The following is a 15,122-nucleotide window of genomic DNA, read 5'->3' as shown; positions in this document are numbered from 1 at the left end:
GGGAGTATTTTGCAGAAAGTTATCAGAACTCGGGTGAAGATTCAGGGATGTTACGGAGAGGAACATTCATTTTAGTTCATTTTTATTCAACCAGATATGATTTGGCCAGTGTGTGCAGGATGGTTCTCATCAGAGGATCGGAGTAGGGGAATAAATAAGAGGTTCCAGATTGGGGGGGAAAACGTCAGTCCGTTCTGTCCCAGAAGGAAGCCCTGGGAGGTGTAGGGAGGATTCACCAACACCCAGGAGGCTCCGAGTCAGACTCATTGATTTGATTAGATTAGATTTCCTACAGTGTGGAAACAGGCCCTTCGGCCCAAACAGTCTACACCGACCCTCGGGTTACCCACCCAGACCCATTTCCCTCTGATTAATGCATCTAATATTATGGGCAATTTAGCCTGGCCGATTCACCTGACCTGCGCATCTTTGGATTGCTGGAATCGAACCTGTGACCCTAGTGCTGTGGGGCTGCCGTGCCATCGTGCCACCCCTTTTTTTGGTTTTTAGTCTGTAGGCAGGAGCTAGGAAGCTGAATTCAAAGAGAGGAGAGTGTTAGAACTAGGTGTGGAGGGAAGGAGTGAGGAGATTATTTTGGATTTCAGTTCACAGAAGAGAGAAATTGTGAGACTGAGATTTAAAGCTTTGGGGGAACAAAGAAACTGCAATTTAATACTATAATTGTCTTATGAATTTCCATCCTGTGTTAACGGTGGTGACTTGTTTTCTCTGTTGTAGAGAACTGAAAGGGCAGATTTGCAGATGAGAAATTTAAATTGAACTTCATTTTCAGTTTTGATAGTTACTTGATCCGTGCCGATCTGAATATCATTGGCCTTTTTCATGTGGAAGGGAAGGTGTGTATTCTGTCCGTGGGTGAATATTTCAAATGTCAGTGTGACTGGGAAAATTACTGAGGTACAGCCAAGTCCATGTTAGCGTGGTGACTGTGGAGAGAGGATCAATCTAAACATCAGGTCATAGGCAGAGAACAAAGGGAACTAACACCTTCAACATATTGTCTCACTATAAACCATTGTTAGCAGCTAACCTGAGAATGCAACTTTAAAAAGAAGGGTTTTGTGATTTACACATGAAAGAAGTCAAACTATCACTGTATTCTCACAGATGAAAGGCTTAACAGACAATTAATTTTTCAATGTATAATTTCAGTTACATCACACTGCAAATTTTTGCTATAAACTCTGAGTTATGATCGAGCCCTCCACAATCACTTGATGAAGGAGCGTCGCTCCAAAAGCTAGTGTGCTTCCAATTAAACCTGTTGGACTACAGCCTGGTGTTGTGTGATTTTTAACTTTGTACACCCCAGTCCAACACCAGCATCTCCAAATCATGACTCCTTTGGGGAGGGTGGTGAGTTTTGGATTCAGCTTTCCAGTGATTACCATAAGAAGATGAGCACTGGGTACAGGAGAGGGAATGCAGCTCTTCGAACCAGCCCCACCATTTAATACGGTGATGATTGAGCTCACCTCGGTCTCAGCTGGGTTTTCCTGCCTGCTCTCTCTCACCCTTCATCTCATTGCAAATTCAACATCTGTATCTCTTCATTAAATCTGCTCATTGTCCTGGCATCCACTGCATTTTGAAGAGGGAATTCCACAGATTCACAGCACATTGAGATAGGTACATTCTTCTTCATGAAATTAGAATAGAATCCCTACAGTGCAGAAACAGGGTATTCGTCCATGGAGTCCACACCAACCCTATAATGAGCATCCCATTCAGACTCACCCATTCCCTGTATTTCCCATGGTTAATGGCTTAACCTGCACAGGCATGGACGCTGTGGGCAATTTAGCATATCCAATCCTCCTAACCTGCACATCTTTGGACTGTGGGATGAAACGGGAGCACCCAGAGGAAACCCGCTCAGACACGGGGAGAACGTGTAAACTCCACACAGTCACCTAAGGCTAAAATCAAATCCAGGTCCCTGACACTGTGAGTCAGCAGTGCTAACCATTGAGCCACCTCTGCTTAAAATCTGCTCCTCCTATTCACTTCCCACGCCCCAGTTGGCTGAATCTATATTCCTTACATCAGAAAATCAGGTTGTGGAAGCAGGTGTCTCAGTAAAACCCAGTGACAGCCCATATGTCCCGTGTGTCTGAATGGGGATCCTATACACAACACCCTCCAGTCCACATTTTTCATACACTTTCCAGAGACAGGGCTCCAGTGGCTTCTTGGGGACTACAACACCCACAATCCCTGTGGCAGGGACCACACGTGTGTGGGGAAACCCCGCACTGTACATGTACAGAATGTGGGCGGGTTTTGGAGCATGTGCTTTAGGTAAGTATACTTTGCAGAAAGTATTTCACACTGTGATTGGCTGAAGGGATGCATCTGCTTCTGGTATTGATCTGTTAGGGGGTCACCACACCCATGTAGGACCACTCTCCATCCCCAATTCATTGTAATGCTGGGAATCAACAAATGGGAAACAAAGAAGGATCTGACCCATTCTCCCAGACTGAAGGTTCCTCTTCTGTCCAGGATCTGCCACCTCCCTTTCTGTTTCCTTTTGTTTCATTCTGCTGTTACATTATTGACTTGCAGCAACTGAAGGGAAAGGAAGTGAACCCAGAAAGGGTGCTGAGTCTGACCAGGGACGGGAAGTGGTGGCATGGATCTGTTTATCAGTAACTCCATGAGAATGGGGAGGGTGTACACTAGGGGGTAGCAGAGTCAGAATGGTGGGAGAGTAAGTGGGCTGGAGGGTAACAGCTTCGGGGGAAGAAAGGGGAAAAAGATATTCCAAAGAAGCTAGAATTGTCTGCTCTGAATTTCTAACCTGTACATATTCCTTTATACAGGGTGCTAGATGGTGAAGGTTTGCAGACTGAAATCTCAAAATCATGTGCAGATTGTGATTATGTTAACCAGCATTTGAAGAACCAAAGATAGAGAATCACTCGGCCAAAATCCTGCAACACTCCCTCACAGCATTGTTGGTCTATCTCCACCAAATGGACTGTGAATGGTTCAAGACAGCAGCTCACTCCCATCTTCTCCAGGGTAACTAGAGATGGGGAATAAATGCTGGCTGAGCCAGTGATGCCCATATCCTGGAAATGGTTTCTATCTCTAGTTGCTGAACCCCAGTTGATGTTACTGCAGGATGGTGAGGGACGCTGAGTGCATCCTCCAGGAGGCAGCACCATCACATTACCCCTGCCTACACCCACACAGTAACACCGCCACGTCACTGGAACAAAAGGTAGTGAAGCCAAAGGAGGACTTAGATATAGTTCTTCGAGGTAAAGTCATGAAAGGGGATTGGAGCACAGCAGGAACAGGAGACTGAGCTGGATGGTCAGCTGTTTCCCATTGAATGGTGGAGCAGGATTGAAAGGCTGAATGGTCTCCTCCTGCTGCTATCTCCCAGGTATGTATATAGCCATGGAGCCCGGGTAGGAAGGAGTGGGCAGGGCAGGGATTCTCCAGGAGATTGCACTTCCACAACAGGTTTCAGTGAGGGAAGGTTTGATGGATTTTATTTAACATTTATCTTTAACACAAAGTTTGTAAATTTTGGTTTTAAAATGTTGTAAAAGTTTTTTGCAAAGCAAATAAAATTAAAGAAAATAAATTAAACTGTCTGAATATAACAGTTTTAAAACTCTCAACCACTGTAAAACAAAATCCCTTTTGTCACGGACACCATCACTTTCCAGTTACTCAAGCTCCAGGGAAATATTCCCTCCCTGTCTGAACCTTTGGTTTGATGTAATTGCTTTTCAGGTCTCCTTCTGTGAGCTGCGAAGCGTTCTTTTTCCCCATTTCCCTGACACAGAAATGTTATCACAGCAACCTTCCCACCATCAAAATCATCATTATGCCATTTTGCTTTTGGTTAACATATAATCACCAGTAGTGCAAAAGTGAGGACTGCAGATGCTGGAAACCAGAGCCGAGATTAGAGTGGTGCTGGAAAAGGGCTTTTGCCAAAACGTTGATTTTCCGGCTCCCCGGATCCTGCCTGACCTGCTGTGCTTTTCCAGCACCACTCTAATCTAGACATATCATCACCAACAGTAAACCATTTGTGTAACCAATTGAATATTTCCAAACAAAGCCCATTACGGGCCAAGCAAACCATTACAAGTGACAGAGTGAGAAGGGACTAAATCAAAGTAGAGTTGTGGGGAGGGGGCAGCGGTGGGGATAAAGCACTGTATCCCCTGCGGTGCCCACCTCTATCTAAAGGCATCGAGAGAATTGATACACACCACATGGTCCTTCTCCAAGGACACCCGGCTGTGTAGCCTTTATCCTCAATCATAGAATAGAGTCCCTACAGTGTGGAAGTAGTGCACTGGCCCATCAAATCGCGCCGACCATCCAAAGAACATCACACCCAGAGCACGCTATCACTGTAACACTGCATGGCCCATGGCTGATCCACCTAGTCTGCACAATCCTGGATACTGTGGACAATTTAGCATGACTGATCCACCTGCACATCTTTGGACTGTGGGAGGAAACCAGAGCACCTGGAGGGGACCCACACTATCATGGGGAGAATGTGGGGACTCCACACAGGCCGTTGACCAAGGCTGGACTCCAACCTTGTACCTGATGCTGTGAAGCAGCAGTGCTACAATCACAATTTAAATCAAAACAGATGATCCTTGCGCATTGTCACATTACTGTTTTTAGAGACTTACTGCCCAGAGACACAGCCTGAGGTTCAGAAAGTGGCAATGTAAGATCAGTCAACTCCAGCCCAGTTAATGTGGTTAACAACATCAATACTCCAACAGTGTCATCATGTAAAAGGTCAGAGAAATTGATCCATCAGCCTCAAACTGACTGACCACGTGGCTGTCAGTGACTCCAACACAAGTGAATGGAAACATTGCTCAGAGCCTGTTTCTGTAACATTCTACACAACCAGGAAATAAAAAAACGAATAATTAGCTGAAAACAAGGCAACTGCTCTGTTAGAGTCAAAATCATTCAATGTTCAGTTATTGACCATTACTGACTCTCAGAATATTCTAATCTGCAGAATCACAGTAAAAGGGGAAAGTAAACAACATTCTTGGCAAAGACTTAATGAACCAACTGCTTGTATAAAAACAGCTTGGAACAAAGGGGCTGAATCCTCCACAAACTGACAAACACAGATACCATCAGATTTATAGATAAAGATTGGAATTCTTTGGAAAAACACTTCCCTGCTTATGGTGTGCGGTAAAAACCATTCTCAGTGAAAAGAATATGTTTCCCCTCAGAAAAGCAGGTGTGTCGCGCACTTACAGACTGACTTACAGACAAAGGAAACCTGATCTGAGACTCGCAGGTTAATGAAGCTATTAGTGACAGCCCATTGCACACAACAAGAGCTTAGACCACAACAGATTCTAGTGAAACCAACAATGCAATGAAAAAGGTGAAATAGTCTTTATAATCATGCAGCCTCTCTCAATCAAATAATCCTAGTCGACTTCCAAACATTTTAAAACTATTAATACCAATGTATATGTATTTATTTACTTTCCTAATTTCCTCCAAAAAATATATATGATTATTCTCTTCACAATATATTTTAAATGGTCAATTAATAATCTCAATTCATTTCCAATTATTCTTAGTATAAAACAACTTGCAAACTAAAATAGTTTTCATGTTAATAATGACACTGGAAACATTGTTATGTAGTTTAACCATATTTCCAAATATTGTTTTGGTTCATTATTGCAGTGAAGCTAAACATAAAGTCTATTGATTTTCTCTGATATCCTTCCATTACTTTATTCCCTAATAACAATGCCCATGGTGTAATGGGTGACAAGCATTAAATAAAATTGAATTTTCATTGCAAGAACTTGTGCAAAGATTCACATATTATTCAGTTCATTCACTGTCGTTGATTATCAGGGTTATTTTCACTGGATGATCACATTAAATTTACTTAAATAAACACAGTAGAATTTTCACCTCTATAGATATGTAAAGTGAATGTCGAATTACTAATATTTCAAGTCAAACCAAATTTACATTTTGTTCTGTTTTATTCCAGGAATGACAGGATGAGTTACATTATTGTGGGAAACAGGAACAAGTGAAGGTGGTGGCTCTCAGACGTGAGGCCTAAAGGAAGCCTGAGGTGTGGAAGCCTGAGGTGTGTAAGGACCATGGGGGTTTACCAAACCCCAACCTGTGATGATGAAATAGGTTTGATGTATTTTAAAGATGACATGGGACCCCATTTAACTGTAATCATAAATATGGGACTCCCAGTGGGAGATAATTTTAACCACATTCTGAATTGGGCCATGACAGCTGAGGCAAACTCCGAAACAAAGGGGAATAGCTGAAGTGCAGGGAGGGTAACCAGACCCACAATGTTACAAGTGAAGCAGGAAAGGGCACACAGCCAAGGAACGTAGGCAGAGAGAGGGAGATAGATGTTCACATTGTGTGTGTGCATGAGTTCACGTAGGCACATGAATATTCATTGATGCTGTGTTTGGGAACTAGTAGAACATATTATTAATACAGGAACACCTGTATCAATTACTGATACGGATTTGCCCCTTACCCCTCAATTACTAAAATGAGAGCAGTTGGAGAGGGAATCGAGGAAACTGGATGAAATAAACCTGTCCCAATGCAGATCATGGATATGGAAAAATATATTCAGATATGGGAGTGTGAAACTGAGGAAAGGACCATTCTGGGAGTTGCCATTTTAGAACAGTTCCGAAGAACTATTGACGTAGAGACACAAACTGTAATATGGGAACAACCTGGCCAGGCCCGGGACAGGAAGCAAAGGAGAGGCAACATTTCCAGAGTAGTTACCTTGCAGGGAGACTGGAGCAGTCAGAGAATCTGGAGAGTTATAGCTAGGACCCAAACAGCAGTGTGGGGAACTCAAACAGGAATGTGGGTTATTATCTGCAGATCCTGTAAAGATCGAGGGTCCTCTCACTCCCCACACACACAGGATCCCATTAAAGCTGGGGCTGAGGAGGCAGTAATTGAGACAGTAACAGATTGAGAGAAGCAGGAAATAGTCAGACCAACAGTATCACAGACGAACTCACAGAAGCCGAACGGCTCATCCCACCTCACTATTGATTATACCTCCCTCAGTAAATCCGCCACTAAACAGTATCCTACAGTAGCGAACCACACCACTTCAGTTAATGGATTAAAATTGCAACAGGATACAGTCTCAGCCCTTGATATTGTGAATGGGTTCCTGTGGACCTGGAATGGCAGAATAAGCTAATATTTACTGTCTGAGGAAAGCAGTAGACCTGGATCCAGTTACCTCAGGGATCCCGTAATATTCCAGTATATCCCACTGATATATGGCTGATGGAGTTAGTCAATTTAATCTTACCACACCTCATTACCTCAGTTGGAGAGAAAACACATATCCAGATATCACACAGAGTATTGTGTTGGATCAGGCAGGCCGAGCTTAAAATTAACCCACAGAACGTGGGAAGGTAGGGGGAGATGTACCTGGGACATCACATCAGGGCGATCAAATCAGGAAGGGAGGGGGACAATCCCAGTGTAACGAAAGATCATGATTTCAAAACTATACACCCACACACCGTGAAGGGGATAAGGCAAACTTTAGGATTGTTTAATTATTGGAGGACTTTTGTGGAGAATTACCCAGAAATGGCAGAACCATCACGAGCCCTGACAGAAGCACAGACATTAGCCAGGGGTCAGGGAGTCAGCATATACACAGACAGACAGCATTCCTTTGGTATAGTTCATGACCAAGTGTTGGCCTGGGCTCGGTGAGGGTACATCACCCTGTCTGGGGGCATATAGAGCATGAAGGACAGATCAGAGAGTTTGTGGAAGCAGCTACCTTTCCCAGAGAAGCAGCAATAATGAAGAGTAGAGCTCACAGGGAAGTAGAAACCCCACACCAACAGGGCAGTGAGTATGTGGGGAAGGCAGGTGAATAGACAATAGGTGCAGGAGTAGGCTGTTCTGCCCTTCGAGATAGCACCATCTTTCATTATGATGATGGATGATCATCCTCAATCAGTATCCTGCTCCTGCCTCATCCCCATAACCCTTTATCCCACTATCCTTAACAGCTCTATCCAACTCTTTCTTGAAAGTATCCAGAGATTTGGCCTCCACAGCCCTCTGGGGCAGAGCATTCCATACATCCACTACTCTCTGGGTGAAGTAGTTTCTCCTCAACTCTGTTCTAAGTGGCCTACTCCTTATTTTTAAACTGTGTCCTCTAGTTCGGGACTCACCCATCAGCGGAAACATGCTTCCTGTCTCTAGAATGTCCAATCCTTTAATAATCTTACACGTGAAATACTGACTGAAACAGTGAAGACATTTGAGGAGATGGCAATGGGTGTAGCTACAGAAGTGAGAGAGGAAGGTTTAAAGATATTCCCAGAAACAGTCCCACAACAGGAGAAACAGGAATGGGAAAAGGGTGGGACAATAATAGGACAAGACAAAGTCTGGATGATCCAGCAGTGTCACCACACTGTATAAGACAAACAGTATTAAAATCATATCATGGACTGGTCCATATTGGGCAGGATAAAATGCAATATCAGATGATCCACTACAATCCTTGCCTGGAACAGGGAGAAATACAGCAAGGTTTTGTCGAAGGTGTGTAATGTGTTCACAGTGTGAGCCAGGGAAAGCAATCAGGATAAAATGGAGGCAGCCCAGGGGCCCATGGGAACAATTACAGACGGATTTTACACACACACACCCATCCCAATCCCAGGAAAGGACGTCCTACTGGGTTTTAATAAATAGGTTTACTCAGTGGGTGGAAGCATTCCCCTGCAGATTATGACCAAGGGTCAAATGTTACAGGGAACATAGCTCTTTAGCTATGTGCCCTGTTTGGTACTGAACAGAAATCCCATCCCCCATACCACCCCCAGAGCTCTGGGACAGTAGAAGGAATGATGCAGACACTGAAAGCTAATCTGACTAAGGCTCTCTCAGAGACAGGCAGCGATGGGTTAGAGTACTCCACACCAGCCTAGTGAAACTGAGGACAACCCCAGCAAAGGGGACGGGACTGTCCCCTCTTGAATTAGTGACTGGATGGACTATGCAGATGCCACAGGGTATGGTAGTGGGAGGGCCGGAGATGTGTGGTAGTGGGAGGGCCGGAGATGTGTGGTGGTGGGAGGGCCGGAGGTGTGTGGTAGTGGGAGGGCCGGAGGTGTGTGGTAGTGGGAGAGCTGGAGGTGTGTGGTAGTGGGAGGAGTGTGTGTGGGAGGGCCGGAGATGTGTGGTAGTGGGACAGCCGGAGATGTGTGGTAGTGGGAGGGCCGGAGATGTGTGTAGTGGGAGGGCCGGAGATGTGTGGTAGTGGGAGGGCCGGAGATGTGTGGTAGTGGGAGGGCCGGAGGTGTGTGGTAGTGGGAGGGCCGGAGATGTGTGGTAGTGGGAGGGCCGGAGATGTGTGGTGTGGGAGGGCCGGAGATGTGTGGTAGTGGGAGGGCCGGAGATGTGTGGTGGTGGGAGGGCCGGAGATGTGTGGTAGTGTGTGGTAGTGGGAGGGCCGGAGATGTGTGGTGTGGGAGGGCCGGAGATGTGTGGTAGTGGGAGGGCCGGAGATGTGTGGTGGTGGGAGGGCCGGAGATGTGTGGTGGTGGGAGGGCCGGAGATGTGTGGTAGTGGGAGGGCCGGAGATGTGTGGTAGTGGGAGGGCCGGAGGTGTGTGGTAGTGGGAGGGCCGGAGATGTGTGGTAGTGGGAGGGCCGGAGGTGTGTGGTAGTGGGAGGGCCGGAGGTGTGTGGTAGTGGGAGGGCCGGAGATGTGTGGTAGTGGGAGGGCCGGAGATGTGTGGTGGTGGGAGGGCCGGAGATGTGTGGTAGTGGGAGGGCCGGAGATGTGCAATGACAACGATAGGGTTAAACCATTTGTGAAAGAACTGGCAAAGCAGCTGCATGAGCTGAGAGAATCAGAGACTGTGGAAGGGAACACGGAAATATCCGAGTGACATTCCAAATCCTGGAGTTCAGGTCAGGGGGAAAATATTACTGGAACATATGAAGTAAACACATCAAAATGCTGGAGTTATCTGGGGGAGCCAGAGAGGGACCTCTCCCATCTTGTATTAGTAAGGAGCTCTGAATAAACGTTGGTCATGCTGCTCATCACAGAACTCAAGGCTCCTCTTTGATATTTCTCCCAGCAACAATTGTGCAGGGGCATGTTGCTGGCTGGAGGTCTGTGGCTAGTGCTGTTCCACAAGGATCAGACCTGGGCCATCTGTTGCTTGTAATGTATATAAATGAAAAGTTTGGAAATGTAAAAGATTTAATGAGCAAGTTTGTAGATGGCACAAACTGTTGAAGTTGTGAATCATGAAGAATGATGTCAAAGGATACAGCAAGAAAGAGATGAGTCAGAAAGTTTTGTGGAGAAATTGCAGATATATTTTAATTCAGACAAGTGTGAGGTGATGAGTTTTGGAAGACACATAGCAAGAGGAATGTATACACTAAACGGAAGGGCCCTGAGCAGCATTGGTATACAGATGGATCTTCAGTTGCAAGCTGAAAGATCCCTGAAAGTGGTGAAGGAGGTGAATGGCAGGGCTTGCCTTCTTCTGTCAGGGGAGTGAATATAAACCTAGAATCAGGCCACCTTTGGGGTATTGTGTGCCGTTTTGATCACCACATTATAGGTAGAATGTGAAGGCTTTTGGGAAGGTGGAAACAGGTTTACCAGAATGTTGCCTGGATTGGGATAGGTTGGAAAATCTTGGATTGTTGTCTTTGGAAAATCAATGGCTGTGGGGTGACCCAACTGGCATAGACAGAGTTTGTAAACCATGGTTTACTACAGAAATTGCATCTCTTGTTAAGAAGAAGAAAGAGGCTTATGTGTTGATGAGGCAAAATGGTACAGATGAAGCAATAGAGACTTACAGATCAGCTAGGAAGGATTTAAAGAGAGAGTTAAAAATAAACAAAGGGAGGACACGAGCAGTCTTTAGCAAACAGAATAAAGGGTAACCCTGAAATTTTCTATAGGTATGTGAAGAATAAAAGGATGATTAGGGTAGGAATAGGGCTAATCAAAGACAGAAGTGGGAAGTCGAGTGTGCACCCTGCAGAGATCGGAGAAGTGCTAAATGAACATTTCTCAATGGTGTTTACACAGGAAAAGGGGAATACTGTAGAGGACAAAACTTGGTACGAGATATTAGACGAGAAAGGATTGAGGTTAGTTACGCACAGGTGTTATCAATTCTAGAAGGAGTGAAAGTAGACAAGTCCCCATGGGGTTTATCCGAGGATTCTCAGGGAAGCTCGGGAGGAGATAGCAGAGCCTTTGGCTTTGATATTTGAGTCACATTGTCTATGGGTTTAGTACCCGAGGACTGGAGGATTGCAAATGTTGTGGCCTTGTTCAAGAAGGGCGGCAGAGATGACCCAGGTAACTATAGACCAGTGAGCCTTCCTTCCATTGTAGGAAAGGTTTTGGAAAGGATTATAAGAGATAACAGTTATAATCATCTAACAAGCAACAATTTGATTTCAGATAGTCAATATAGTTTGGTCAAGGGCAGGTCGTGTCTCATAAACTTCATTGAGTTTTTTGAGAAGGTGACGAAGCATTTAGATGAGACTAGGGCAGTTGACATGGTATACATGGACTTCAGTAAAGCCTTCAATAAGGTTCCACATGGTAGGTTGATGGAGAAAATGCAGAGGCATGGAGTTGAGGGTGATTTAGCAGTTTGGATTAGAACCTGGCTTTCTGAAAGAAGGCAGCGAGTGGTGGTTGATGGAAAATATTCAGTCTGGAACCCAGTTACTAGTGGTGTTCCACAAGGATCTGTTTTGGGACCACTGCTGTTTGTCATTTTTATAAATGACTTAGACGCAGGCATAGGTGGATGGATTAGGAAATTTGCAGACGACACTAAAGTCTGTGGAGTAGTAGACAGTTTGGAAGGATGTTACAAGTTGCAGGGGGATTTCGATAACCTGCAGAATTGGGCTGAGAGGTGCAAGTGGAGTCCAATGTAGCTAAATGTGAAGTGATGCACTTTGGGAAGAATAACAGGAAGGCAGAGTACTGGGTCAATGGAAAGATTCTTGGTAGTATGGATGTGAAGAGCGATCTTGGAGTCCACGTACATAGATCCCTGAAAGTTGCCACCCAGGTGGATAGTGCTGTTAAGGCGGCATACGGTGTGTTAGGTTTCATTGGTAGAGGGATTGAGTTCTGGAACCGCAATATCATGCTGCAACCATACAAAATGCTGGTGCAGCCACAGTTTAATATTGTGTACAGTTCTGGTCGCCCCATTACAAAAAAACATGTGGAACATTGGAAAAGGTGCAGAGGAGATTTATCAGGATGGTGCCTGGTCTGGAGGGAAGGTCTTATAAGGAAAGGCTGAGAGACTTGGATCTGTTCTCATTGGAAAGAAGGCGGCTAAGGGGGGGATTTGAAAGAAACTTGCAAGATGATCAGAGGATTAGATATGGTAGACAGTGAAAGTCTTTTTCTTAGGATGATGACGATAGCTTGTACAAGAGGGTACAACTACAAATTGAAGGGTGATAGATATAAGACAGATGTCAGAGGCAAATTCTTTACACACAGAGAGTGTGAACTGTGTGGAATGCTCTATCAGCTAAGGTAGTCAACTCAGCCACATTAGGGTGATTTACATAATCCTGAGATAAATTCATGGATGACTTTGGGATATATAGGGGGACGAGTTGAGAAAATTCCACAGGTCGGCGCAACATTGAGGGCCGAAGGACCTGTTCTGCACTGTATTGTTCTATATTCTATGTTCTATAATCTGAATCTTTTTCCAAGGCAGAAATGAGAAATTCCAGAGGCCATAGATTTCAGGGGATAGGGGGAAATTTAAAGAAAATAAAAACCGAGAGAACAACAGATGCTGTAAATCAGAAATAAAAACAGAAGCTTCTGGAAATGCTCAACAAGTCTGGAAGCATCTGTAAAGAGAAATAAGAGTTCACGTTTCAGATGAAGAACCAGAAACATTAACGGATTTTTATTTTCTCAGATGCTGCAAGACCGGCTGAACCTTTCCAACAACATGTGAAAGTTTAAAGGGAGTTATGTCAGGCAAGTTTCTAATGCAAAAGGTGGTAGATGACTAGAATGTACTCTCCTGGGAGGTGGTAAAAGCAGAAACAATCACCATGCTTAAGAGAAATTTGGGCAGGCACATAAGCATGCAAGGGGTTGGCAGGGATATGGATCATGTCCAGGCAGGTGGAAGTAGTTTAGAATGGCATCATGGTCTGCACAGACACGGTGGGCCGATTATTCCGGTGCTGTCCTGTTCTGTTTTCCAGGGGGTACAATATGTGGAGCGAGAGATAATATTTTGAGTGGAATATGTCTCTTCTTTAGAACACACAGTAAGTTGATGCATTTTGAGAGAAACAATGCAGAAAGGGAATATATATTTGAATGGCACAGACACAGAGAGCAGGACAGCGGGAGTGGGGACAATGTGCACCAATCGTTAAAACAGAGGCAACATATAGTGTCTTGAGTAAAAGAAATGGGATGCTGGGCTTCATTAATGGGAGAATGATAACAAACTCACGGAAAAGATGCTGACCCTTGACAAAGCTCTAGTTAGGTCACAGTCAATCATTGCATCCAATTCTGGTCAACAGATTCCTGGTCAGAATGGGAAGTTAAAATACCATAGAGGGGCCACTTCCATACCTTTTGCTTCTCTTTCAGGACACCGTGGGGTCTCAAGGGTTAAACATTCCCTTGCCAAAGGCCTTATTGCATCAACTGAAGGCCTGTACTCTTATAATACAGACAGGACACCTCAGAAGGGGGGAGGCTGACAGTATCTCAAAATAGAACCTCTTGCAGCCATACATGTGGATTCCCCCGTAACCCCAGAAAGAGGAATTTGCCCTTTCCAGACAAGACTGAGTGCCCTGGGCAAAACCCTGTTAAACTGCCTCCCGCTCCCATTGTCTTACCTCCCCTCCATATTAGCATAGGTAAGTGAATCCCCCATTTACTGAAGGAAGAACCCTTCTGCCTTAATCTCTTCCCATCAACACATAATCATGAACAATGTGATAATCAGTTTCTGTAATCCATCACACGTTATCACAGGACATCGTCATTCATCAAGCTTTGTAAGGTCATAATTACCTACTTTAAACTATGTAATGGCAATCGCCCATGTGACTGATATGCCTTTGTCTAATTCCTATTAAATATACTGTCTCTGTGGGTAAGGCAGAGATTCGTGAAGAACAGTCTCTGCAAGTAGACACTCGGCTACTTTAGAGACACTTTGAAACTCTCGCCGGCTGTCCAATAATAAAGCTACTGCTGTTGTGCAGAAAACTTGCATCGTCTGGATTTGTGGAACAAAATAGGCACCAACAATGAAGGATATGAGTGATCTTCAGGGTGTGGAGTACAGACTTACTGGAGTGGTTCACTGATGAAGACAATGCAGTCACTGGATTGATTTGAAGAAATTGTGATTTTCTTTGAAGTAAACAAGTTGAATATATTTTTGATAGAGCTGTATAAGATTATAACAGACCTAGATATAGCAGACAAAAATATCTGTATTCGATAGGTGATGGCACAAGAATTAAGGTCAGATGTAAGGTTTTGAGACAGCCGGAGATGAGCAAGTGTTTCTGCTGTCTGTATTGGCTGGAAATATGCAGAACATGCTGCCTATTATGGTGGTGCAAGCAGAGAAGATGAATGATTGATAAAAACAATTAGATCAGATCAGAGGGAAATAAACTTGCAGAGTTTGGGGGACGTATGGGGAGTGAGAATATTGGATTCGGCTACAGAGAGCCAGCTTGGATTTGATGGGCCTCTCTCTGTGCTGTAATGCATTTTATTTGGACTTGCTTAAATTGCTCTGGTCACCGATTAAGTTGTCATTTAGGGAAATCTGCTCAGTGATCCTACTCAGTCCAATACAGACTGTCCCTCCACAGCAGGAGATAATATTTACTGCTTTATACTGGGTTCTGGGAGGGGGGGGTGGAGGGGTTGTGGTGGGGGGTGGGGGGCTAACGGTGTGTGTAACAGTCTGTTAGCAT

At 44.6% G+C, this 15,122-nt stretch overlaps 1 long non-coding RNA gene across 5 annotated transcripts in view; it reads left to right on the top strand.

Moving 5' to 3' along the window:
• The window catches only part of LOC132813774 (uncharacterized), a 40,861-nt gene extending 27,423 nt beyond the window's left edge, over positions 1–13,438 (top strand). For 4 of the 5 annotated variants that reach the window (XR_009644165.1, XR_009644164.1, XR_009644162.1 and 1 more), the window contains one exon: positions 2,847–3,627. This is a non-coding gene — a long non-coding RNA (uncharacterized LOC132813774). Of the gene's footprint in view, positions 1–2,846; positions 3,628–6,058; positions 6,161–13,072 lie in introns of those variants that run through there. The other variant, XR_009644163.1, reaches the window with a different exon arrangement.
• The last annotated feature ends 1,684 nt before the right edge of the window (positions 13,439–15,122 follow it).

Source organism: Hemiscyllium ocellatum, unplaced genomic scaffold, assembly GCF_020745735.1.
Source record: "Hemiscyllium ocellatum isolate sHemOce1 unplaced genomic scaffold, sHemOce1.pat.X.cur. scaffold_465_pat_ctg1, whole genome shotgun sequence".
NCBI lineage: Eukaryota > Metazoa > Chordata > Chondrichthyes > Orectolobiformes > Hemiscylliidae > Hemiscyllium > Hemiscyllium ocellatum.
This window is presented reverse-complemented; position numbering and strand designations above follow the sequence as displayed.